This window comes from Canis aureus, chromosome 22 (genome assembly GCF_053574225.1).
Source record: "Canis aureus isolate CA01 chromosome 22, VMU_Caureus_v.1.0, whole genome shotgun sequence".
Lineage (NCBI taxonomy): Eukaryota > Metazoa > Chordata > Mammalia > Carnivora > Canidae > Canis > Canis aureus.
In genome coordinates, this window is record NC_135632.1 from 42,871,984 (window position 1) to 42,895,314 (window position 23,331).

At 42.2% G+C, this 23,331-nt stretch overlaps 1 long non-coding RNA gene and 1 pseudogene across 2 annotated transcripts; one reads left to right on the forward strand and one right to left on the reverse strand.

The window, feature by feature from the left end:
* Positions 1–1,356: 1,356 nt before the first annotated feature.
* LOC144294099 (cell division control protein 42 homolog) lies at positions 1,357–2,430 on the reverse strand (annotated as a pseudogene).
* On the forward strand, positions 1,789–23,307 carry LOC144294100 (uncharacterized). Of its 2 annotated transcripts, none has more exons than XR_013361499.1 (7): positions 1,789–2,146; positions 14,424–14,530; positions 16,720–16,820; positions 16,947–17,065; positions 21,010–21,167; positions 22,194–22,394; positions 22,845–23,307. It is a non-coding gene; the product is annotated as an uncharacterized LOC144294100 (long non-coding RNA). The 2 variants fall into 2 exon arrangements; XR_013361500.1 differs by having other exon boundaries at positions 1,802–1,928.
* The last annotated feature ends 24 nt before the right edge of the window (positions 23,308–23,331 follow it).

The following is a 23,331-nucleotide window of genomic DNA, read 5'->3' on the forward strand; positions in this document are numbered from 1 at the left end:
GGGATCCCCTCTTGCCTTGTTTTAATCACTTACCCCAAGTACCTTGTTTAGTGTAGGTGGGTTTTCCTTTTCTTTTTTGGCTTGTGAAGGGTTTTTTTGTTTGTTTAATACATCTGAAAAGTATACATATACCAAGAATTGAAGCATGAGAAAATATTGGTTCAACACTAATGAATCTACAAGAATTAGGATTTGGGAAAGGTAGAGAAGATTATCTAAACATTTTTAAAAATTGGAAACTGCAACCAAAATAAGTGGATAAAATCCCTATGAACACTTATGAAGAGTCTTCATAAGACCCCATGATTTTTTAATTAAACTAGAAAGCCTTAACTAGCTACTCTAGGTTTCCTCATATGCGAAACAGAAATAAGGGGATTCCCCTGATTAATCCCCACATTGTTAAATGTTCTCCCCACCCCCACCCCCACCTCCAGCTTCTTGAAACATGTCTCCATCCTCCCAGCTTGAAAGAGGATAGACATCTGTCTCCTAGGGCCACCCCTCACATTTCCTCGATTTATCAGGTCTTCAGCTGTATTCTAGGAACGCCGTATCATACACTATTAAGCTGGACATCTATGCAAGCATATAAGACAATGACTGACAGGGAAAAATGTTTTTTTTTAAGATTTATTTATTCATTCGTGATAGACATAGAGAGAGAGAGAGAGGCAGACACAGGCAGAGGGAGAAGCAGGCTCCATGCCGGGAGCCCCACGCTGGACTCGATCTCGGGACTCCAGGATCGCGCCCTGGGCCAAAGGCAGGCGCCAAACCGCTGAGCCACCCAGGGATCCCCGGAAAAATGTTTTTTAATTGCACACTCAATACATTTGATGTATTTCAAAAGGTGCAATCCTTTTCTTCATTTATCAGTGACAGAAGTTAGAAATTAACTTCAAAAAAAATTCATTAAATGGAAAGCAAATTTCCTTGAAAGTCACAGTCACATATACATAGTGCATCCTAGAAAAGAGAAGGGACAAGACAGACTCCACCCACTTTCACAAGTTTCATCAAAGAGTGGACCTACTCAAGGGTGGAGAGAAAAAGCAACTTTCAAAAAGGAGTATGTTATTAAATGAGGCATTTACTATACTCCTTTGTAAGAGCACCAGGTAGGGAACACATTTTCTAAACTAGATCTAGGAAATGGAATGTGCAATCAATCTGTCCTTCCCTTAAGGGCTGTCCAATGGTTAATGAATTTAAAAAACATGACTAAATAAAAATAAATAATAAAAATAAATAAATCTCACACACACTCCCTGCATATACATACCTCTAAAGAAAAAAAAAAAAAAAGGAAAAAAACTCCGTAAATGTCCTGGATCATTCTCCAGGGTAGATAGAGCCTGGGAGCAGCTTCAACAACTAAAATTAGTCTGTTACAGAGTCATCACAAGCATGCCTTTCTTTAAAAAAAATTTTTTTTGAAACAACAAAACAAAACTTAGTAGTAATCACTTTTCTGACAATACAGTTATTTAAAGTAACTAGTACTAAGAGAGGGAAGGGGATCATACCTAGGGGCCTTGTCTCACACAAGTACATGTGGGTAGGTACAAGGCACTTGTCATTCTTAGAAAGATGAATTTTAATCTTTAAACTTTAGTTTGATTTAACATTGTTTTAGTACGATGCTGACACCAGCTGTGTGGAAAGGGCTCTGGAAAGATTCGTAACAGCAGATACCTGTGGCTCTTCCTCAGTTCTGGAAGCTCCAGGGCAGCCATTATTGCTTCATCAAATACATTCTTGAGGCCTTTCTGCGTGAGTGCAGAACACTCCACATACTTGACTGCCTTCTGGTCATGCACCAGATCTTCAGAAGTCTCTGGAGTGATAGGCTTCTGTTTGTTCTTGGCAAGTTTCTCAATTGTAGAGGGGTCATCATGGAGATCAATTTGAGTCCCAACAAGCAAGTAGGAGTCCTGTTTTTTGTTTTTTAAAGATGTTATTTATTTATACATGAGAGACATACAGAGAGAGGCAGAGACATAGGCAGAGGGAGAAGCAGGCTCCCTTGGGGATTCTGATGTGGGACCCAATTCCAGGACCTAGGGATCCTGACCTGAGCGGAAGGCAGATGCTCAACCACTGAGCCACCCAGGTGCGCTGAGAAAGGAGTCTTTGGGCAGTGGTGAGTTATCTCAGGCACCCACTTTTCCTTTACATTTTCAAATAAGGATGGAGAGACCACTGAAAAACAGACTAGAAATTCATCTGTTTGTGGGTAACTCAGTGGTCATAACCGGCATAGTCCTCTTACCCTGCAGTATCTCTGCCAATCATAACTGCGATTGCCTAGTTGACAAAAATGGTTGGTACATACTCAGATAGAAATTTGTTTGTTGTGTAGGATATCAGGAAGTATGTTCTACCAACAGCACCAGCAGCCACAACCACTCACTTCATTGTCTGCATTGCTGAAACAGTTTTGTATCCACTTTAAAGTTTTCAAATTCGGTGATGACTTCAGCTTCTCTGTTGGGGTGTTGGCCACATTTTAGGGTAAATCTATGACTGTCCTTTCTTTTCTGGTTGTTTTCTTCCTCAAGCCGATTTTTATCATCTATATTGCCCTGGAAAACAATCCATTTCCTATAGTTTTCCAGATCTATTCATATAAAGTTTCATGTAACTGATTTATCTTTTTCTTTCTTTTTAAAAGATTTTATTTATTTATTCATGAGAGACACAGAGAGAGAGAGGCAGAGACATAGGCAGAGGGCGAAGCAGGCTCCTTGTGGGGAACCCGATATGGGACTTGATCCCGGGACTCCGGGATCACGCTCGGAGCCAAAGGTAGACACTCAACAGCTGAGCCACCCAGGTGCCGCTAATTTCTCTTTTTCAAACTCTTCCATGTTTGCAATTGTTTCTTTTTTGCTGATCCCAAGCGTGTATGCGTATTCTCTTTTTTCTTGATGAGACTTGCCAAAATATTTTAAAATTTTAATTAATTTGTAATTTAAAAATTTGAGAGGTGTTGCTATTGTCAGGAAATAGTTGGCACTCTCAAATCGGATAATTTGAGAGCAGTTTAACAAAGAACTCTTACAGAACATGAGAGACTCCTAACTCTGGGAAACGAACAAGGGGTGGTGGAAAGGGAGGTGGACAGGGGGTGGGGTGACTGGGTGACGGGCACTGAGGGGGGCACTTGACAGGATGAGCACTGGGTGTTATGCTATATGTTGGCAAATTGAACTCCAATAAAAAAAAAATCAAACAAAACAAAAACCAAAGTACTCTTTACAAAGGTGTGGTCGGGGTACAGGGAAATGACAGGGGTTAGCAGTGGGATGGCATTATCACTCCGAGACAGGAATAGGTGAGGGAAGAAAGCAGTGACCAAAACCTAGAAGAATAGAGCCCTGGGGAGGCTGCTTTGGGAGGAGCTCTGATTTGACAATGAAACACAGGCAGACACAGCCCACAGAAAGGGAGATGAGTGGAATAAAGGAATAAATGTTTGAATCTGATTCTCCTTTCCCTCTCAACTCCAGCTGGCGCTCCCCAGCGGCCAAGTCCAATTGAGACCCCTGGATATGCTACATAGAGATCAGTATCTCAGAACACAGGATCAGGTCAAGAAGGTGAAGGCTTTTGAGGGACAAAAGAAAGATGTCCAGTGCAGGGTGTCTTCTTAAAGAACAAGCATTTAGTTTGACGGTCTATGTTAATTTTGGTTTCCTATTTCATTTTCTTTGTCTCTTCCTCTCTCTTTTTTTTTTCCTTTATGGGTTTTTGTGGTTTTCTTGCCCTTTATGTTTATGAATTCCTTTCTTTCAGTTTCTTTGCTTTGACTCACTCACTCTTTTTACAGATTATTGAGTTTATTATTTTCAGTCTTTTTTTGTCTTAATAAATTCATGTAATACCAAAACTTTCCTTTAAGTATAACTAGATTATATCACAGGTTTTTAGAGACCATGCTCTTATTTTTAATACAATAATTTTTAGTTTTCCTTCTTTTTTTTTTTTTTTTTGGCCCTTAGTCTAGGAATTATTTAGAAAATGGCTTTTTTACCCTGTATAATTCTGTTTACTTAAGTCCAAAAAAATAAGCAAAACTGATCCATGGTTAGTAGAAGTTAGTATATTGGCTAACTTTGGGAAAGAGGGAAATTGAGAAAGGGGAAATGATGAGGGCTTCTGGAATGCTGATAATTTTCTATCTTGACCCCCTTGGTGATTACATGGGTGTGTGTTCACTTTGTGAAAATGCATTGAGAGTGCGTTAGTCAGCTTAGGTTACCATAACAAAGTATCATAGACTTAACAGCTTAAACAATGAAACTTATTTTCTCATAGTTCTGGGGGCTAGGACATCTAAGTTCAAGGTGCCAGCCAGTCTGAGGGCTCTCTTCCTAGCTTGCAGTTGGCAGCTTTCTTCCTATATTCTCATATGGCAGAAGGGCAGAGGGGAAAGCACTCTGGTGTCTCTTCCTCCTCTTATAAAACCCCAGCCTTATGGGATTAAGGTCCCATGCTTATGGCCTCATTTAACCATTATCATCTTCTTACAGGCCATATCTCCAAACACAGTCACATTAGGGATTAAGGCTTCAACATGAATTTGGGAGATAAGGCCGGGGGGGGGGGGGGGGGGGGGCGGGGGGAGGAACAATTCAGTCCATAGCAGAGCTCTTCACTTATGATTTCTATGTTTTTTTGAATGCATGGTACACTTCAATTTTAAAATGTGTATTCAGTAAAAGAAAATGAAAGAGAACATGATGAAGATTAGATATCCAAGTTCCATGGTCACAACTGCACTTGGGGCACATAGATCACATAACCGACTTACACAGAGATGGACTACTGCTCATAACCAGTGTGAAAATCTCAGTCAGGTCTCCAGGCCTGGGCTTTTTGCCTGACTGACCATGGTGGACACACCCTATCCCAGATTAGTAACAAAGTACTCAACTGTCGCTGTGTAGAATGCTGTACCTCATTGCCCTCCAAGGTTTTCTCCTCCATTGAGCTGATGATCTAATAGACAGACCATGACCTGTACTTAGTATGTAAGTGGTTGTTGATCTGGTAGTGGCAGCTCTACACCACATCCCACATGGGCTCCTCTTTTTCCTCAGTCCTGCAGCTCAGAACTGAGCATGTTGGTAGCACAAAACATGGAGTATCACCAGGAAAATGCAGGCTTGTTGCGGGGGCTCCAGGGCAGGGTTGGCTAGGGAGAAAGAAAGGAGGAAGAAAACAAAGGAGTTGAAAAGCGTTTTAAAGTATCAAAGTGCAAAGATTTTTAAAAGTTTTATTTGGTTATTAATTTATAATTATATTGCACTTTTATCATTAAATGTGACCTAAAAATTTCTGTTCTTTGCAATTTGTCAATATTCCCTTTGTAACCTAATATATAGTCAAAATTTGCTAATGTTCCATCTTAGCATGAAAAAAATGCATATTAATTCAACAAATATTTATTGAGGGCCTAATATGTGCCAGATACTGTTCCAAATTCTTAGGATCCATCAGTGAACAAAACAAAGATCCTGCCAAGAGGAAACAAATGGTAAGCAATATTTAAAATGAATAAGCAAATTATAAAATAATGATATATGTGCTATGGAAAGTGACCAATGTTTTCTTTTTTTTATATATAAATTTATTTTTTATTGGTGTTCAATTTGCCAACATATAGAATAACACCCAGTGCTCATCCCATCAAGTGCCCACCTCAAATGTTTTCTAAAATAATAGTCCACGGTAAGTGGATTAGGACTATAATTTAATTGGGTGGTCAAGATAGGCCTCATTGAAAAGGTGATGTGGAATGTGAGGGTAGAGGAGGTAGGTAACTGTGTGTGTATGCATGTATTTGCACTTCCTGCGAGAGCTTTGTAGGGCCATGTAGGGGCTGGGTAGGACCTTGACTCTTAGTGAAGTGGATTTGGACAGAGGAGTGCCATGATATCATTTAGTTAAGTGCTCACACTGATAACTTTGTGAGGAATTGACTGTAAGGAGCCAAGAGTGGAAGTAGGGAGGTGGCTAGGAGGTTACTGCCGTTGTTCAGGTAGGAGATGATGGTGATTTGGATCGCCAGCGGTAGAGGTGGGAAGTGATTGGATTTGGGATGTATTTTGAAGGCAGAGCCAACTGGATTTCCTGACAGATTAGTGATAGGGAATCAAAGATTGGAGTCCAGGATCATGCCAAGATTTTGGCTTGTGTGACTTTCTACAATTGCCATCCACTGAGATGGGGAAGACTGTCGATGAGTCAGGTTGGGGGGTGAAGATCTGGAATTCAATTTCCAAGATGCTAAATTTGAGTTGTGTTGAGTGGATGATTTGGATCCATGAATATGGGCTCAGAGGAGAGGTCAGAATGGAGATATAAACTTAGGAGCTGCTAATAGGCAGTTGATATCGATAGCCAAGAGACCAGATGAGTTCTTCAAGGCAGTGAATGTAACTAGAGAGGAGAAGAGCCCCAGCACCAAGATGTGGGACACACTTGTTGAGTCTGAGAGATTGAGAGGAACAAGCAAAGATCTGAGAAAGGGGCACCAATGAAGTGGGAAGAAAACAGAGAAGATGGGTCATGGAGGCTCAGTATGGAAAATGAATCAAGGAGAGGGGAAATATTATTTGTTCTGAGGCTATAACATTTAATGTACACTATTAATTGTTATTCAGATATTTTATATTCCTATCTGTGTCTAACAATTTCTGATATTTTAAATTTTGTCATAAAGATTGTGGATTTGTCTGTTTGTCCTTATATCTATCATTTTTGTTTCACAGATTTCAAAGTTTTAATGCTAGGTGCATAAAGTTTCACTTTTCTAAAATTTTCCTACCTTCTCTTAAAATTTATTTATATCCCTGTTGTTTTCATTGAAAAGGCATAGAGTAAGATGGAAAACATCACAATATTAAGAGCAGGGATTTAAGAAGTGGCCCTGGAGTAAGAGTTGAGGATGGGAGGGAAACAATCACAATGTTTTATGTCTGAGAAAAACTATAGCTGTTAAAATCTGTCAAATACAAGCTCCTCAAATATCACCGGTACAACCTATAGATAAGACAAGGCTGAGTTGATTGTTCACTGTGATAAAGGAGAACACTATGGCAGCAGAACTTTGTGTCTTCAAGGGGCAAAGGCAAAGCTGGGTTTTATTGAGAAACAGAAGTCTGTTTTTTAATTAAAGATTTTTATTTATTTATTCATGGCACACACAGAGAGAGAGAGAGGCAGAGACACAGGCAGAGGGAGAAGCAGGCTCCCTGCAAGGAGTCTGGTGCGGGACTTGATCCCGGAACCCCAGGATCATGCCCTGGGCTGAAGGTTGGCGTTCAACTGCTGAGCTACCCAGGGATCCTAACAGAATCATTTTAAGTTGAAGAAAGAATAAAATTTTTTTTTACCAACACTGCTCATTGTTCATCTTCAATGGATGTTCCAATAGACGTAATCTTCTGTCCATTAGTGAGAAATTAGATTTTGAGGTTTCAACTCCCACTTTGTTCTGTGACAAGCTTTCAGTGACAAATGATTAAAGGCTGTAATTGTCTTGACCTTATCAGTGCTTCCATTTTTAGGAAGCATAGGTTTCCTGGTAGCCATGGCACTCTCCAGCTGCCGAACACAATTTACGGTATTCAACCTCTTTCCCTTAAATTCCCTCACTACCCTAAGGCATTGTTGAGAAAGATTCAGCCTACCATGTGGCCTTACTTTTTTAGTATTATTTTCCCTAAAAGATGGGATCCCTGGGTGGCGCAGCGGTTTGGCGCCTGCCTTTGGCCCAGGGCGTGATCCTGGAGACCCGGGATCGAATCCCACGTCGGGCTCCCAGTGCATGGAGCCTGCTTCTCCCTCTGCCTATGTCTCTGCCTCTCTCTCTCTCTCTGTGTGTGTGTGTGTGTGACTATCATAAATAAATAAAAATTAAAAAAAAAAAAGAATCACCAAGGTCCTAGGAAAGACGTAGAGAAAGTTTAATCCATCTCCCATGATTAATATTATTACTATTACTATTATTTTTCTCTCTGGTCATATCATTTAACTAACTGAATGATAATTTAATTAACTAATTGAATAAAAGATGTTATCTAATACATATATAGCCATTGCATATTACATGATGAGAAAAGTAGTCAACAACATCCTTCCCTGTGTGAGCACTGCTGATACCATGCGAATAACTTCACCAGGCCAGTGGATCCACCCCCAGCCACTGAGAGTGTTGGTGGCTAGTGGCTCACAGCTATCTCCTTCAGAGGATTGTTCTGTCAGACCAGGAGCCATCTGTCCTGGAATACTGCACCCCCAGCCCACTCAGGGCAGCCCCCAGCCAACGAGTGACTGACATGGAGGTACTCAGGGCCAGCCATCTTGCGTCAAGCTGAGACCAGCCCTATGGTATAATTCATACTTCAGAGCTTCCCATGGGATCAGGCTGAAGCTGACTCTGGCTGAGACTACTTTCTTGCTTAGCTTCTTCCCCTACTCTATCTTGTTTCACTCCCTCTCCTTTCTCCTAAGAACACTCCCTCTGTAAGTCATATGTACCCAGGGCTTGTCTCAGGCTCTGGTGTTTGATGCTCCTCCCATAAGCTATTGTGTGGCGACTAATGAAAAGAGGGCTAGTCTGGATGGAGTCACCGTGAAGAATACTGACCTTAAAATGCAAATCCCATGAGAAGAGAGGGAATATATCTTTGTTTATTAGTGTATTTCTAGCAATTGTGCTGAAATGGAACCATGAGATCAGGCATTGTGTCTCTCAGGGCAAGATTCATGGAGGTCTCTTTATGGCCTCTTGTGGTAGACTCTCTTGCCCTTGTCTACTTTGAAATTCTGGCTTTTATTCTGGGGGGCCAACCTTCTCCATCTTTTGGTTCAGATGGAGCTGACCTCCCCCCAGCCTAACAAATGAAGGCAGAATGGATGAAGAATGGATGATGTAGTTTGAGCTCCTAGAGTCAGCCATGACTGAACGTTAGTTAACCAATAAATTGCTTGTTTATGCTTAAGTTAATTTGTGCTATGTTTACAGTGCAGATGATCTAAACAGTCTAGATAATAACACATGCTTCTACTTATATTTCAAAATATCTTCCCTTTAACCTATCCAACCCCATTAGCAGCCTACATCCTAAGTAGCAGAGGATGACAGAAGACAGCTTATAGGTGAAACCTTCTGATTTTCACCGCCACTTGAGAGATGCTCACCTAAGGGAGGTATATATCCTCAGGCGTCTCATCTGCTGATCACTGTATCCCTGATCAGTACCCAAACCCCCCACCCAGATTAAAATACAGATTTCCCCTGCTCTCTAAAACCTTGCTTTATGCCAGTTTGCTTTTGTGAAAGACCTACCTGTTTTTTTGCTAGCTGAAAGAAATTTGAAGAGCATTTTTTGTTTCTACAAAGTGGTAACGCTTCTTCTATTCACACCGTTTCAGTTTATGCAAGGTTTCATAGGAATGCTCTGTTTTTAGATAATGGGGGAAAGCTTGTATTCTACTTGACCTGTGGGACCGGAAAATACCGAACAGAATCTTGGAGCAATTCTCAAGTATTTACTTTGGGTAAGAAGTAAGAGTCATACTGTTTAGATAGATTTGTTTTGAACTGTTCAATAGATGAAGATGTTGATGGTTGATGCTGATGTTTAGTCTTTAACGACATGTAGAACTGGTCAGTAAGATTTGGACATACAAATATTTTCATTCTTAAGCTTCAGTGAACTTTTTTTAGTTCCCATTTCAGTAGGTCTTCAGATGGAATCAGTGAATGAGACACAGCCCTTTAACTCTGACATATTTGTTATAGCTTCCCCTTGAGTTCCCATGTGGATCCAACAACTGGACGTAAAGAATAGGGCAGCTGTACTGTAGTTCTGGCACAAGAGGGGTAACTAAATTCATACCCACTGTGCCCTGTGCTCATCGCACATCACCATGAGAGGACTGTGCTGAGGCCAGTGGTGGGAAAACGGACTGGGTAAAGACAAGGAGTGCCACCAATTCCTTCTTTAGCATCTTTGCTCTAACACCCAAAACAATTCTCTTTCTAGTCAAGTGCTTAATTTATCAAATCATGTGGAAGCACATAGGAGATTTGGTAACCATTTATTTGGCCCAAATTTCTCCAGCTAAATCAGAAATGCCTGCTAGGACAACAGTTTGCCTGAACCCCATTTGAATATCTTCCTTCAAAGCATATTCTATTAACATTTTTTTGAGTTACCTGATAGACTCTGGAAAGATTTTTGTTTGGCTTTGAAAGTAATAAGTGATTACTGAAAATGGGGATCCCTGGGTGGCGCAGCGGTTTAGCGCCTGCCTCTGGCCCAGGGCGCGATCCTGGAGACCCGGGATCGAATCCCACGTCAGGCTCCCGGTGCATGGAGCCTGCTTCTCCCTCTGCCTATGTCTCTGCCTCTCTCTCTCTCTGTGTGACTATCATGAATAAATAAAAATTTAAAAAAAAATCTAAAAAAAAAAAAAAAAAAAAAAAGAAAGTAATAAGTGAGAAAGAGGTTGCCTGAGTGGCTCAGTCCGTTAAGTGCCTAACTCTTAATTTTGGCTCAGGTCATGATCTCAGGGTGGTGAGATGGAATCCCTCATCAGGCTCCACAATCAGGGCAAAGTCTGCTTCAGATTCTGTCTCTCCATCTCCTTCTGCCCCTCCCCTTGCCCATGTTCTAAATCAATCAATCAATCAATCAATCAACCAATCTTAAAAAATAAAAGAAAGTGGGATAAATTAAATACAAGTCAGGTTAAAGGAGGTGTTCAGTAAGGAATCAGTTTTTAGAGGTGAAAAATAGAGTGATGAATATTCCTCAGTAACTGAGTGGAAGAACCTAGGAAGAATTCAGACAAAGAAATGACAAGAAATAACTCTATTTGTGGGACAAGTTTCAGTACATGTATCTTGGCAAAAAAGAAGAAGAAAGAAACAATCCAAATGTCCACCCATAGATAACCCAATTATAGGATAGCCGTGTTCTGGAATATTATTTCGCTATAAAAAGGAATGAAGTACTGATATATACTCCAATGTGGATGAACCTCGAAAACATCATGCTGAGTGAAAGAAGCCAGAAACAAAAGGCCACATACTGCAGCATCCCACTTATATGAAATACTTGGAATAGACAAATCCACAGAAACAAAAAGCAGATTGGTGGTTGCCAGAGGCTAGGGGAAGGGGCAGCAGGGGAAAAATTGCTTAATGAGTATGGGATTTCCTTTAGGGACAATGAAAATATTTTGAAACTAGAGATGGTCAGTCAGTGCACAGCATTGTGAATTTTGCTAAGTGCCACTGAATTTAAAATGGGTAATTTTATGTCATGTGACTTTCTTCTCAACAGCAGGATAGCAGGATATTCTCCCACTATTATCATCCACATTTAGGAAGCTGGGCAGGAGTAGGCATAGTTTCTGGGTTTGGCACTGTGGCTTTCGTGGAGGACTGCAGGAGCCTTTGGTCTGTGGTTTGATCAAGATTGGCAGCCCTCCAAGGACTCCTGTTCTGAGCAGAGCTTGTGGGCAACATAGCCTTACCACCTGGTCTTTGCCTTGAGCAGATCCCAACATGACATTCACTGATTTGGATGGGGGACCAACAGAGGTGGGGATGACAGTTTGAAGGAAAGAGATGCAAAGTTGCCAGAGGACAGTGAGCGACTAAGGATAATTCACTAGATGCTTTCACATGCTCTCACTGCTACTGATGGGAATGTAGATTGAGGCAATCATTCTAGGAAGCAATTTAGCTATGTGTTCCCAAAGATCATCCTAAAATGGTCATGGTTTTTTACCTAGTTTTTGCATTTCCATCAGTTTAGGAAATGGATGATTAGTTAGGCAAAGAATCAGCTATATGGAGGCTCATCTCACTTTTATTTATTATAACAAAAAATTGGAGACAATCTAAGGCCCAAAAAAGAATTATTATGTATTTACACAATGCAATACTGCTTAAGTTATTGAACAATATTCATTTATTATATCATTATCATTTTTAAAAAAGATTTTATTTATTTATTCATGAGAGACACACAGAGAGGCAGAGACATAGGCAGAGGGAGAAGCAGACCCCCTGCAGGGAGCCCAATGCGGAACTTGATCCCGGGACTCTGGGATCAAGCCTTGAGCTGAAGGCAGATGCCCAGCCACTGAGGCACCCAGGTGTCCCATCACTGTTATTTTTAATCATGGTTTTTGTGGTCAGAAATTTAGACAGGAAAAAGTAGAGACGGCTTATCTCTGTGATGTCTGGGGCCTCAGCTGGAGAATTTAAAGGCTGGAATCCTGTGATGGTGTTTCCTCACATATTAGCAAATGCTGATAACCAGCTAGGGGCTCAGCTGGAACATTCACGTGAGGCTTTTCCATGTAGCTTGGGCTTCCTCATGATATGGTGGTTTGGTTCCAAGGTAGAAAAGAAAAAAAGAGGGGCACCTGGGTGGCTCAGTGGTTGAGTGGCTGCCTTCAGCTCAGGTCGTGATCCAGGGATCCTGGGATGGAGTCTCACTTCAGGCCCCCCACAGAGAGCCTGTGTCTCCCTCTGCCTATGTCTCTGCCTCTCTCTGTGTGTCTCTCATAAATAAATAAATAAATAAAATACTCAAAAAAGAAAAGAGAGCCAGGCAGAAGACATGTCACCTTTTATGATCTGACTTGGATGTCACACAGCATCAGCTATGCCTCATTTGATTGATTGTGGCCAGATTTAAAGAGAGGCAACAAAGAGTCCACCTCTTAATAGAGGCATGTCAATGTCACACTGTAGAAGAGCTCATGGTGTGTGATATATTCCAGTGTGGGTATCTTTGGATAACATGGTGTCACTCTAACTAGTCATATCCTAAAAGAATATCTAATGGCATGGGAAAATGTAACGTTAAGAAGTAAAACTCAGATTACAAAACAGTATGTACAGTATAATTCCACTCTGAAGGAAAAAGGTATAGATGCAAAATACGAACAGTGGGGTTCATAGGTTCTCTAGGTTGTGGGGTAACAGTTTTATTTTTTCTTTATGCTTTTCTACATTTTTCAAAATATCCACAAGCATGTTGTCAATTTTGTAATTAGATAATTAAAAAAATACCTAATATATGTTATTTTCAAAGGAATGTGACACTCTGCCTTGGGGTGCTTCAGAACATTTTTACCTTAGGGTGTCAGGGATCCCACACCCCACTGCCCTCAGACCCCTGAGACTCACTCCCAGAGTGCTGGGCTTTCTTCATCATGAAGGCCAAGCTCCCAGCTGGCACTACTGAGTCCATTCTTGCCCTCATTTGATGGACTTTTCTCAACTTGCTACCCTGCTTTTCTCCTCTGTCTTCAATCTCTTCCTTGTTATTAGATCTTTCCTCTCTGCTTACAAATATTCTCAAGTGACCAAACTTTAAAAACTAAGATGCTTCTCTGACCTCAAGAACTACTCTCTCTCTTCTGGAATGAACCACCTACACTGGCTTTCTCTATCCTTGCCTCTAATTCTTCTCTCAATTCTCCACAGGCCTCACCACTCAACTTAAATTACCCCAGAAAAGGTTGCCGGTGGATGCATGATTGACAAGTCCAGTGGAAACAGACATTACAACCTGGGGGACTGTGGGTGGCCTCTGGTGCATGAGTAGATTTCTCTTAACTTCATAGTATTTTAACATTTTTTATTTGATTCCAAAGTTTAAAAAGTAAGAAAGCCCATATTAAAGGTAGAATTTCAGACTCTTTAAAAATAGAAAGATCTAGCAATAGTGCCACTTTCTTGCATGGCATTGGTCTCTTAAATAGAGTAGTAGCTACCCCTGAGAGAGGATATTGGCCTCCTGGGGTCCCCATGCAGCACTTGGCTAGTTCACTCATGGCTTTGACCTGTAGATATTTGGGTTTGAGATGCTCACTTTTAGTACAGCTAACTTGGAAATGTCATTACTGAGATTAAGAGTAAAATTGAGTCTTAGTTTGAGTTCCTACGACACCAGATGCTGAGACTAGGATTTGGATGCAAATAGTGTACTTGGAAAGTGAGTCTATAAACTTAGTTAGAAAAAGTTGAAAGACAAGAGAGCAGAAATTAATGAGCAGAGGCCAGGTGGGCAACTGGGGCTCCCTCCCACTGAGGGGCCTCTGGGAGGCTGAGTAGAGTAAGAGGCAAGGAAGCTGTAGAATTTATCTACCTGCTCCTCCATCATTGGATCCCCTCCTGGAGGCATTAAGTCCATGGCAACTCTGGGACAGTCCTGTTCACGTGTCCTCTGCTCCCACAGCCAGAGATGGCTACCAGTCAGAGAAATGCAAGTGTTTAGGGTAGGAAGCCAAGGGACTCTAGCGGGATCTCTAGGTGCACGATGGGCGGGGCTCTGGCCCTGTTTGCTGAAAGGTGATCTCATCTCATTTCCCCACAGCACCTGGGACCAAGTTAGCACTTCTTTCATGAGAATGACTAGAAGCTCTTGCTTTTCTCATCCTCATCCTGATGACTTCCCATCAGAAACGTGACGAATCTAAATGGGTAATTGTGCAATTCCAATTTGTTCGTGTGTTGCGTGTGTGTTGGGGTGGGGACATTTACTGGAAGCATCTGTTCTCTGCCCAGAGGCAGCTCTCAGCTTCCTTTGGGAGTGTTCTCGTTGGATCCCCCAGGGGAGCATTGTACTTAATAGTCAGGAGAATCTATTTTTACTCAATGATGCCTCTTGGTGTTCTTCTGAGAGGCCCTGGCTTTGGTCCAGATTACTGTGGCATAGATTCCCAGCAGCACGTGGCCACAGGGACAAGGCATGAGTGAATTAACATTCAATTAAAGTAAACTCCACTACAGATGGAGTGGCCAGTTTAACTTCATGGGTACTTCCTGTAGACAAGGTTTGAAAGGGTAGCACAAGGACTCCCTGCCATATCGGACCACTCTCAGGCTTGTGTGTGATCAATGACCCCAGAGCAGTTTTGTGGGACATATTTCTTTCTCTTTTGCAAAGGGAGATAGCTAGTGTGGGGGGCAGACTGGGGGAGCCAATACAGAGTGGTGTCTTGGGTTTGTAATCCAACTGGCACCATGAATTCCAGGCTTCTTAGCCCCTGGGCCCCTTAAACAGCCTTCAGTACTTTTTATTGGGACCAACAAGCCAGCTTCTCTGTCCATTGCCAAGCTGACTTCACTGCTCAGAGAAGTCACTGGAAGATCAGAAAAGCCACAATCTGGGCTCAGGTGTGGGCCTTGTTACATCCCAAGTCTCAGACTTTGGGTGAGACCTGGAAACAACTCCAGCCACAGTGCCTTCACTTGTGATGTGGGGGTGACGTCACTTGTCTAACTCCCCACCCCTGGTGGGGGGTGGTTCCTGTAAGATAATGCCTCCAGGCTTAGGCCTGCTGCACAACCACATGGAATTTAGTGCAAGAATATGACAGCAATGAAGAGACAGACTTCATGGAAATTTGCAAAGCAAACGTTAGTTGTGCCCGACTTTGGAGTGATGGAAACCAGCCCCATAGCAGCTCCAGGGGCCTCAGCAAATGGGGTTGGCAGATCTTCACCATAACGCTAGTAATAATAGTGATAATGCTCTACTACTAAAGTCTAGTAAGCCCTGACTCTGTGCAGGGACTGCTCAGGTCTTTCTACACATCATCTCTCACACTCATTTGTTCCTTAGCAGGACCCGGTAGACAATTTCACCCCTTTAGCCCTCCCCACCAGTGACATTTCCTAACCCCAGTTTAGGCAAATGTTCCTATTGCCCATGCTCCTATTCTCCTGGGGCCTCCCTGTGCCTATTCTCAGAAAGCTTCAGGTCCTACTAACACTTGATTATTTCCCTGTTTTCCAGCTCAGGTTTCTGACAGTGGGAACATCCTTGATCTGCAGGGACCTGTAGCTCATGTAACTTCAGAGACTCTTTGGAAAGGGAGACAAAGGTACACATGTGTGTCTAGGCTTGGAGTCCTAGAGGAGGCCTGGACAGGAGGGCCCTGGATCTTAAAGTATGTTCATTTCAGGGTGAGCTCATTGAGGCTAGAGTCTAATAATAAGCTGCTTTTGGTGGTTGGGATGGAGGGTGACATTCCATGGCACCAAACCCAATTGTTAGGAACTGGTGCCCTTGAGCATACAGCCCTGTGTTTGATGTTCTTTTGCATGCAGGGAAACTGGTCTTCACAGGGAGAACTTGGCTATCTCCCCATCTCATGGATCCCACTCTTCTTCATCCAGAAGCTGGATGTGGGAAGGAGCAACTTTCCTGGGGCTCTGTAGAGAAATGCAGGGCGAGGTGCAGACACAGGGTGGATAATGATCAGGTGGTAATTCCCATCCTGAGTGTTGGTTGTTCCCCATACCTAGCTCTCTCAGGGGTCTGATGGGGATAAAGGATGGCTGGATCCAGAAGAGTTTGGGGCATTTATAGTGTTCATAGGCCTATGGCCAAATTGTTATCTTAAAACTATTAAAACCTTTTCATGTTTCCTAACAACCATCTCTTCCCTAGTAAAAGCACCAGAAAGTGGAAAGGTCTGAACTTTTTAAGGCCCTTGACAGATAATTTTGTATAAATGAAATCCAAATTTCATTCCAGAAAGTTGTGCCAATTTACACTTTCTCCAAAGAGGATACAATATGCCCATATCACAGCATCCTCACCAACAATGGGTGCTATCATTTAAAACAAGTCTATTTATTGTTTTTCTCTCAATTTTACAAAGGTAATAACCATGTGCTTTATAAAAATTCAAATGTGACAGAGACATACAATGAAAAAATGAAAGCCCTCCCAACCAACCATCCAGAAACCAACCATTCAGAGGTAACCACCATGAACAGTTTGGTGAATATTCATGCAGATTTTTTCTATGTATATACTAAGATGTTGTTTTAATTTTTAAAATTTAAACAAAACAATGTAACAACAGAGATACTTCTTTTTATAAAGTAGGTTCCACGTCCAGTGTGGAGCCCAATGTGGGGCTTGAACCCATGACCCTGAGATCAAGACTTGACTGAAAATCAAGAGTCAGATGCTTAGCTGACTGAGCTAACCTGTACTCCCAGGTATACTTCTTTGAAACTAATATTTCTGATGTTCCACATGGATTCCTTATAGGACTTCTTCTCTATACAATCTCTCCCTAAAAAATTTCATGCATTCTGTGAAATTAAATTAAAATTAAATAAATTTTAATTAAATTAAAATTGTAATATTCTGTGAGTTAATACCTCCTGAATTTGCATCTTCACTGACCTCTCGCCTCATAAATCCAATTACCTGCTTGATATCTCCAAATGGACGTGTGTCTAAAGTATCTAAAACATAACATCCAAATGTTCCCACCCTCAATCCTGTCCCTCCAACACCAACCTTTCTCATTTCAGTCGTGTCACTTCCAGTCACTTGATTTCTTTCTTTCTTTTTTTTTCTAAGATTTTATTTATTTATTCATAAGAGACACAGAGAGAGGCAGAGACACAGGCAGAAGGAGAAGCAGGCTCCATGCAGGGAGCCCGATGTGGGACTCAATCCCCGGACCCCAGGATCATGCCCTGGGCCGAAGGTAGATGCTAAACCGATGAGCCACCCTGGCATCCCAGCCACTTGGTTTCTAAAGGTTGGATCTGGAAGTCATCTTATCATTGTCACCGATGTCCAATACCACAGTGCATCCTGTTAGCTCTGTCCATAGAACAAGTATCTAAACCACCCACCCACCCATTCTGTGTCTTTACCACCGCCTCCCACCTGGACTATAGCCTTGATTCGGTCTGGTCACTTGCACTCCTGTTCGTAGTTCCACTCCCCTCCCACCTTCCTCTGCGGAGCAACCACAGCTAGTTTCTTATAATAAGTCTACCAGGCTGCTCCCCTGCTTTAGAACACACCAATGCTTCAGAGTATCTGCATGCTTCTGGCCATGGTCTATAAGCCCATCTGACCACCCACCTTCCTAACTTCCTCCTTCTCGTTTGCCAACCTGCCCTGTTGCCCAGTTCTCTCATCCCGCTGGTCATCTGCTCTCTCATGGGTCACTTTGTGTCTGCTGAGTCTGCATTTCGAAGCTTGTCACCTCCTTCCCTGGATCCTCCTCAGTTCAAATATGTTTGACCATTCAGCGTCTGATTGCTTGTTTCAAACTTCTCTGTGTTACAAACAATGCTGCGTGAACCATCTGAGTGCATTCAATTTTGTTCTGTTGTCTGATTTTCTCCTTGGCATAAATTCCCAGAATGGAATTGCTAGAGGGAAAGGGAATTCTTATATGACCTTTTGATATGAAAATGATAAAATGTTCTGGACACAATTGTACAGTCTCTGTGATCCTGATGATTCTCCTCCTTTTCTCATTCTGCGGGAGGAGAGGCAGACCCGAGACAAGGACTGGTGGGAAGTGATTTGTCTGCTGCCAAGCAGGAAGCCCTGCTTCTGGGAGTGCACATGCCTCATGGATGGAAGTGTGGAGGCCTGTCCCTGGCCTGCCTGCATCCCTCCAGGGTGCTCTGGTGAATGTTGTCCCCTCCTTCCTTCCTCCATCTTCCACCAGAGGGCTAGGGCTGTCTCTCTCGGCTTCCTTTGACCCCATCATTATGAGAGCTGAGGAACAATGCTGCCACTTTAGGCAGATGGATGGTATATTTCCCTAGTTTCCAATATGGAGGCAGATTTTCTAATATCTTTTATTCTGTACGCCAGTGTTTCAAACTTGCCTGATCTCCAGAATGTTTCTGAGTACTTGTTATTGAAAAGGTAAGTCCCTTCCCTCCACAGAGATTCTGAAGATGTAGGAGGGGATGAATCTCGAGACTTTGTTTTTTCTCACTATGTCCCATGCAGATTTAGAAAATGATTCCATAGATCGTTTCCATGACAAACTAGAAGTGGTCCAGGACGTTCTATATCAGTACTCAAACTGCCATCTTATGTGTAAGTCTCACATTTCCTGAAATCATGACCAAGCTTCTTCCCTGGCAAGGCAATGAGTTTGGAGCCATGCTCAAATCACTTCATTTCACCTCATGTGTTACTAAGGGTAATAACCTTGAGTTCCTGGGATGCCTGGGTGGCTCAGTGGTTGAGTGTCTGCCTTTTGCTCAGGGCGTGATCCCAGGATCTGGGATCAAGTCTCACATCCGGTTCCCTGTAAGGAGGCTGTTTCTCTCTGCTATGTCTCTGCCTCTCTCTGTGTGTCTCTCATGAATAAATATATAAAATCTTAAACAAACAAACAAACAAACAAATCTTCAGCTCTTGGTGAGAAAGCTGAGGCCCTTGAGAGATTCTCTGGCTTGAACTGGTCACACAGCTGGGAAGCCCTGGAGTCTGGATTGGGAGGCAGGGCTTCTGATTCCAAATCCTGGAGCTTCTCTGAAGCCATCACACTGACTCCCACCATTGGACCACTGCCATGAGCCCTTGCTACACAAAGTGTGGCTGGCAGACCTACATCCCCAGCATCACCTGGGGGCTTGTTAGAAATGTAGACTCTCATGCATGCACTAGATCTCTTGAGTCCGAATCTGCATTTTAATGAAATCCTCCCTCTTACTTTATTGAGATACAATTCATACATAACAATGTATAAGTTAAGGTATAAGTTTAATGTGATGATTTGTTACATGTATGTATTATGAAATGTTTACCACAATGAGGTTGGTTGACACATCCTTCACTTCACATAATTACTATGTTGTTGTTATGGTGGAACCTTAAAGCTCTACTCTCACAGTAACTTTTGAGTATAGGATATGCAGTATTGCTAACTATAGTCACTATGCTGTGGATGAACATATTCATCTTATGACTGAAATTTTGTATCCTTCAATTAACATTGCCCCATTTCTCCCACCACCAGCCCCTGACAACCACCATTCTACTTCCTGGTCCTATGAGTTCCACCTTTTTAGATTCCACACATAAGTGAGATTGTACAGTTTTTGTCTTTTTTGACTTGTTTTGCTTAGCATAATGTCCTCGAGGTCCATCCATGTTGTCCCAAATGTAGGATTTCCCTCTTTTTTTTTTTAATGGCTGAACAATATTCTGATACACACACACACACACACACACACACACACATGCATTAATGTCCCCACATCTTCTTTATTCATCTGTCCATCAATGGACACTTAGGTTGTTTCCACATTTTGTCTATTTTGAAAAACGCTGCAATGAACATGAGAGTGCAGATATCTCCTTGAAAGCAGTGATTTCATTTCCTTCATAGATACCCAGAAGTGGGACACCACGTGGTTCTTTAATCACATTAAATCTCAAGGACTGCTTAGGAAGCTGTGGTTTGAATAGAGGTCATTTGAGAGAAAGAGACAGACAGGAGGCACACATGGGGATATGCATACTTTGGAAAGGTCTAATCCTTCAAGGGCTGATGCCTCCCTCACCACTCTTCCGCATCCTATTTCACTCCGGTAGAAAATTGGTCCCAAATAAAGATTCTGACCTTTTTTAACCCTCGAAGGTGATTTTTGGGAGGACTGCTCATTTGTAATCCAAGACAAGTCAGCCAGGTGACTGTGCCAGAGGAAGCATCTCCAGGAAATGTCTAGACAGATAACTGTGACATCAGGACGCAGGGAAGCAAATGTTTCTTTCTCCCCTAAGGTCACTGTACCTCTGGAATGAGAAGTTCTCAGAGATACATTTCCCTGCACCTTTTAAACTGAAATTTTTATTTGTTATGTTTTTATCTTGGGAGCCTGGGGCATCTGAGTGTTTAGCCAGTATCATATAACCTCTCTACTTTTGATTTTGGGATATTTTCTCTAAAACGAACTCAACTGCAAACAAGACGAAAAGATTAGAGCAACCGTGGGAAACATATGAGCTGGCCTTAAACAGGTCGATAGCGTCTTCTATTGGCCAATATGTGGGTACTGCATCTACTATTTTTTTTCAGCTAGTAAAATTATAATCTACACCTGGGGATATGTACAAACATAAGGCAATGTTATTCTCTTCCTCCCCACCCCCGCATGCTGTAACAAAGAGAAACCACAAAGTGAGAAAGATTGCTATCTTCAAGGAAATTAGTTGACATCTGATATCTCCAAATACAGTATTTGAAGAAAGTTTGACACCAGCGCTAAAAATGAACCAGGTTGAGGATGCCAAGAACAGGTGCCTATTTCTGCAGAGTGGAGCAGGGTGAGTAGACCATAGAGCTCCCTGAGGAGTGGCAAGACCATATTTAATGGACATGAGAACATATTTCTCAGTGAATGATAATGAAAATACTAGCTGTGAAAACCTGTGGGCTGCACAAGGAAAATTGACATCTTTAAAGTGCTTACAATTGCAAAGAAGAAAAAAGTGAATGAGCTAAGCATCTAACTTTAGAAGTGACAAGAAGGACAGAACAAATAAAATGGAAGGAAGAAGATAAAATGGGGTAGAAACGAAAGGAACAGAAAATAAACCTATAATAGGTAGGGTCAAGGAAACCAAAGAAGTTTTGTCTGTTATGTGTGTGTGTGTGTGTGTTTAAACAAAAACTGGTAAGTTTCTGGCAATACTGATCAAGAGAAAAAGAGAAGGTACAAACAAGAATAAAAGAGGAGCCATAACTATAGTCCTATGGAGATTAAGCAGTTCAAGCTCGAAGTTCACTCTATGTTCTTTTTTTTAAGATTTTATTTATTCATTCATTAGAGACATCACAACATATCCTATTTTTTAAAATATTTTTGTCTTTCACAATTAGTTTTTTTTAAAGATTTATTTATTCATGAGAGATACGAGGGAGATCCAGAGACATAGGCAGAGGGCCAGAGACATCCCTCCCCCGCAGGGAGCTTGATGCGGGACTTGATCCTGGGACTCCAGGATCATGCCCTGAGCTGAAGGCAGACGCCCAACGGCAGAGCCACCCAGGGGCCCCCCTCACAATTAGATCTTTAATCCATTTGGAATTCACCATTATTTATGGTGTGAATTAGTGACCCGTCTCTTTCTTCACCTTCAACCAAACAATCCATTCTTTTCCCCAGTGGGCATCCATTGTGATTTAGATGCCTTGTGGTAAGAATATAACTAAGTCTTCTACAGCATCTTGGCAGGTTGGGGCACTAGGGTAATGTTGGTGAATGGGAAAGGGGCCTGGCACCAGGGTCTTCCCAAGGCCCTGGTAGACTGCGCCTCTGCTAGTAATTCTGCCAAATTTCTTTCTTCTAGAACTGAATTCCACTCCTCTGCCCCCGCTTAGAGAGAGCATGGGAGATAGGCAGAGTGAGGAGATTGCTTGCCTGGAATAACTGTTCAAACAATCCATTGACAAAAATCACAGCTGTTTGCCATTTCAGGATGCATGTGCTTCTTCACGATTAGGAATGATCTACAGCTAAGTTATGTAATTGGACTGGAATTTCCCAAAAGGTGAGTGGAGGTCAGAAGAAAGGAGATTTAGTCATTTGTTCAATAAATATTTACTGAACACCTACTTTTCCCCAGACCCTGTTCTAAGCACAGAGGTGTCTTAGGTTGGTTTCCCAAAGAAGGTTGTGATAAGGATTTAAGTGCAAGTAATTTATTTGGGAGGTGAGCTCAGAAAGCACTGGTAGAAGAATGGGCAAATGAGTCAGGAAAAGAAAGGGAGCCAATAAAGGGTGACATATTGACCAGATTATCATTATGGGCAACTGAGATCTGATCCTGCAGGGGAATTCTGGGAGCCAGTATGGAACATGCTTCCAAGTTCTCCCACCTGAGGGTGAGGGATCTGGGATACTATATACCAACTCCCATCAGTCATTGGTTGAAGGCTATTGAGGCAGGGGACAAGGGACAAGTGTTAACTCCCTAGTACTTCTATCCTGCCCTATGTAGTTCCAGCATGCTCCTGTGGCTAGAGAAAGCCCTCAAGGAAAGGTCATAGATGCTTGCAGTTGAAGCACCCAGGAAACATGCACAGGAATGGTAACTGCCAAGGGAATATGGATGGCATCTCCTATAAGGATCTCCTGTAAGAGTCTCTTGTGTACCTTATATATTAGTGGTGGGAAGATGGAAAGTAAACCAGCAAATGAATAATGAACAGGATACTTTTGAATAAAAATAAGTACTATGAAGAAAGCAAAATACAGTGTTTTGTTAGCAATGGATAATAGGGGGCTTGTTTAGACCGGGAGGGTTGTCAGGGATGGCCCCCTCCAGGTTTGAACTAAAATTGAGTGACAAGGGTGCCTGGGTGGCTCAGTTGGTTGAGCAACCAACTTGGGTCAGGGTTTTGGGTCAGGTCGTGATCTTGTGGGTCATGGGATCTAGGCCCCAGCTTCTTTGGGCTGTGTGCTCAGTGGGGAGTCTGCTTGAGATT